A 4,369-nucleotide genomic window follows, 5' to 3' on the forward strand; every position below is an offset into this window, starting at 1 on the left:
TTTAAGGTATGTACTCCCACAATGGGCAATCTGATCTTTTTTTTTGGGGGGGGGTGATGCAGTGAACTTTATTGATGGTATTCAAGAGAGTAGGGCTCCCCAAGCCCCTTCTGTTACTCTGGGGGTCTGGGATGGAACTGCGGGAGATGCTCAGTGTCAGGGGATGCTCAATGGGACAGGAACTGCTCAGCAGCCAAGGAAGGGTCTCTCTCTCACTCTGTCCTTGCTGGGGTGGGTGGTCCAGGGTGGGCTTCTTACTCCCTGGAGGCCATGTAGGCCATGAGGTCCACCACCCTGTTGCTGTAGCCGAATTCATTGTCGTACCAGAAAATGAGCTTCACAAAGTTGTCATTGAGAGCAATGCCAACCCCAGCATCGAAGGTGGAAGAGTGGGGGGTCACTGTTGAAGTCGCAGGAGACAACCTGGTCCTCCGTGTAGCCCAGGATGCCCTTTAGTGGGCCAATGCCTGCTTCACTACCTTCTTGATGTCGTCATACTTGGCAGGTTTCTGCAGGCGGCATGTCAGATCCACAACGGACACACTGGGGGTAGGAACACCGAAAGCCATGCCCATGAGCTGCCCATTCAGCTCTGGGATGACCTTGCCCACAGCCTTGACAGCACCAGTGAATACAGGGATGATATTCTGGGCAGCCCCATGGCCATCATGCCACAGCTTCCCAGAGGGGCCATCCACAGTCTTCTAGGAGGCAGTGATGGCATGGACTGTGGTCATGAGTCCTTCCACAATGCCAAAGTTGTCATGGACGACCTTGGCCAGGGGTTCTAAGCAGTCGGTGGTGCAGGATGCATTGCTGACAATCTTGAGTGAATTGTCGTACTTCTCATGGTTCACACCCATCACAAACATGGGGGCATCAGCAGAAGGGGCAGAGATGATGACCCTTTCGGCCCCACCCTTCCAGTGGGCCCCAGCCTTCTCCATGGTTGTGAAGACACCAGTAGATTCCACAACACACTCGGTACCAGCCTCATCCCACTTGATGTTGGTGGGATCTCGCTCCTGGAAGATGGTGATGGCCTTCCCATTGATGACAAGCTTCCCGTTCTCAGTCTTGACTATGCCGTTGAACTTGCCATGGGTAGAGTCATACTGGACCATGGAGACCGTGTAGTTGAGGTCAATGAAGGGGTCATTGATGGCAACAATGTCCACTTTGCCAGGTAATCAACCAGGTGTCCAATTCGGCCAAATCCATTCACCCTGACATTCACCATCGTGTCTCAGGAATGAGCTGGCACTGCATGAAAAGATGCAGCTGTCTCTGGAACAGGGAGGCGCAGAAGCCAATCTTTTTTTTTTTTTTTTTAAAGACAGGGTCTTACTATGTAGACTCAGCTGGCTCAGAATTTGCTATGTAGACTAGGCTGGCTCAAACTCACAAAATCTGTTTGCCTCTGCTTCTGGAGTGCTGGGATTAAAGGTGTAAACTACCACACCTTGCTATCTGGTCCTTTCCAGGATAGCCAAGGCTATATAGAGAGACCCTGTCTCAAGAAAGAGAAAGAAAGAAAGAAAGAAAGAAAGAAAGAAAGAAAGAAAGAAAGAAAGAAAGAAAGAAAAAGATAACCCGGCTCTTTACAGTAAGGATATTTGCTGGCATGCTAATTGTTCTTTTGAATGTTCTATACCCATCATTTCAGACAAACCTCACGGCTTCCCTTTGCTGGGTAAGTATACCCATTTTACTGGTGAGCAAATGAAGCCACTTTGAGGTTAAACAACATGCCTAAGGCCACAGAGTTAGTGAATAGCAAAGCCAAGATTTGAACAAAAGGCAGTCTGACTTCAGATCCCAAATTAATAACCGCCACTCTATAATGCCTTTGCAGTAGCCAATAAGCCAAAACAAAACAAAACAAAAAACAAACAAACAAACAAAAAAACTTTGGAGAGGCAGTGTCACACGCTTTTAATCCCAGCACTCAGAAGGCAGAGGCAGGCAGAGCTCTGTGAGTTCAAGGCCAGCCTGGTCTACAGAGCGAGATCCAGGACAGGCACCAAAAATACACGGAGAAACCCTGTCTCAAACAACAAACAACAAACAAACAAACAAACAAACAAACAAACTAGCTGTTGGTATGCAAGGTGTGGGATCTACCTCACTGTGGCAGAGTGAGAGCAGATGTGTGGAAATCCTGTATGGACGTCAGCATGACGTCACTGAGAGTGAACGCTTATGAATCCAGGTCAGCTGTATCATCCTCAAGGTTCCACAGCATCACCACAGAGCACTCAGGATGAGTTTCACTCCTAGAGGCCCTGCCCTGAAGCATCAGTAAATGTTCTTGAACACCTAGTCTGAGCCAGGGAAGCCATACTAGGCTCTGGAAATATAAATTGGCCTGAAACATAGTCCCTCCCTTATGTATCAGGAGAGATGATAGGTGGACACCCTCAGCCAATGACCCATGGGCTTAAAGCTGATGTCATCCATTGTCCACGCATCCTCTGAGGGTTACTATCATTTTCTAGAAGTCTAGGGGTGGCTTGGTCACCAGGTGAGTGGGTTGTCATTCCTGTAAGTCACCCGTATCCACAAATGTTTCTCAGACAAGAGTTTGAGGTTTTTGTTTGTTTGTTTTTGTGTGTGATGGAGAAGTGGGTGGGATGGAGAAGTACTGAGAAAGGGTCTCATGTAGCCCAGACCAACCTCAGACTTGCTATGTAGCTAACGCTAGCCCAAGAACTCCTGGTCTTCCCACCTCCACCTTCTGCATATCCGACTACAGGCAGGTACCACTTCACCCAGCAAGAGCTTGACGGTCTTATCTAGAAAGTGATAATGAGTGATGTCAAAGATGATGGTCAGATGAGCCATAACAGTGAAGAGAATGTGTAACATCAGCCCACAGTGGTTTAGTTGACTATGTATGTGCGTGCATCTATGGCTAAACATCTAACCGTAACTCAGTGACTTGGATTCTGGGCTCTGAAGTCAGACTATTGTAATAACTGTTAGTATTGCAACTTGACTCTTCCTGTGCCGTACATTCTTTCTGTATAGATCGTAACTACTCAGTGCAGGCCCTAGCAAAGTCTAAGTGAGCTGATACAGACAGGTGCTCAGGATGGTGCTGGGACACAGTAAGCCTTCTGCAAACGTAAGTGGCAAGTTTTTCTTTTTCCAGAAGTGGTAATTTTTAAAACAATATTATTAGTAACCAGGGTTACTCTATTACCTTTAGAGAGTGGCTTGAAAGGGAAAGAGGGGAGGACTTCCCCTTTTTTATTTGTATGATTTGATTTTTTATTATTGCAATTAAAATAGGAATGAATTTTATAATTAGAAAAGGAGGGAAAACCCAACAAACCTGTCTTTAGGCTCTCCGGAGGCCTTGGTTGAAATTAAGTAGGTCATCTGGGAGGCACAGAAGTGTGTCCTGTCCATCTGCTTCCATCTAGGTTTGCTGCACGGGGTGACTTCAGGAGGAGATCCGAAGAAGGTCAGCCTAGTTTCTCTAAGAAGCTCCCCGTGGAACTGAACAGTCCAGGGAAGACTGCATTGCACCAGGCCGCATCAAGCGGATCAGGCAGGGCCTGTCGCTCCCTGTCTCGCAGCAAGTCTCCCAGGCAAGCTGGAGCGATTCTCAGCATCCTGTTAGTGACTGCCAGCAGCCTTACTCCGGCTCCGGGTTCAAGACTAGAGGAAGAACAGCACCAGCTCCTCTCTCAGCACCCCTTTCCGTGGTGGTTACACCAGGGTCATGTGACCATATCTAAACCAATCACTACTGTTGGAAAATTGAGCAAGGATCTGATTGGCCATCCCTTTATTAGCCATCTATCTACTGAGGAGGTGACCCATAGAGTCACTTGGACTGAATGCTGAGACTCAGGAGAAAATGGGTGATTCCCTGAAGGAGAACGGGAGTCCAGATGCAGAGGAAGCATGAATGTGTTGGGTGATAAAACATGAGGTCCAATACAGCCGGACACGGTGGCAAATACTCTTAGTTCTAGCACCCAGGGGAATGGAGAGTTCAAGGTCAGCCTGGGCTACATAGGAAGACTTTTATCAACATAACCGAGTGAGTCTCTGGAGAGATGGCTCAGCAGTTAATGTTCTTGCAGAGGACCCGAGTTCAATTCTCACCACCCACCTGGAGACTTGCAGTGGTCTGTAACTCCACTTCCAGGGGATTCAAAGCCCTCTTCTGATGTCTGTGGACATCAAGTACACATGTGGTTTGTATTCATGTGTGTGTGTGTGTGTGTGTGTGTGTGTGTGTGTGTGTGTGTGTGTATGTATACACGAATAGGCTGAATACTCATACACATAAACTAAAACAAAATAACCAGCTGGGCGGCGCACGCCTTTAATCCCAGCACTCGGGAGGCAGAGC

General features: G+C 47.8%; 1 pseudogene; it reads right to left on the reverse strand.

Moving 5' to 3' along the window:
* Positions 1–254: 254 nt before the first annotated feature.
* Positions 255–1,240, reverse strand: LOC131924106 (glyceraldehyde-3-phosphate dehydrogenase-like; annotated as a pseudogene).
* Positions 1,241–4,369: the final 3,129 nt, after the last annotated feature.

This window comes from Peromyscus eremicus, chromosome 14, assembly GCF_949786415.1.
Source record: "Peromyscus eremicus chromosome 14, PerEre_H2_v1, whole genome shotgun sequence".
Taxonomy (NCBI): Eukaryota; Metazoa; Chordata; class Mammalia; order Rodentia; family Cricetidae; genus Peromyscus; species Peromyscus eremicus.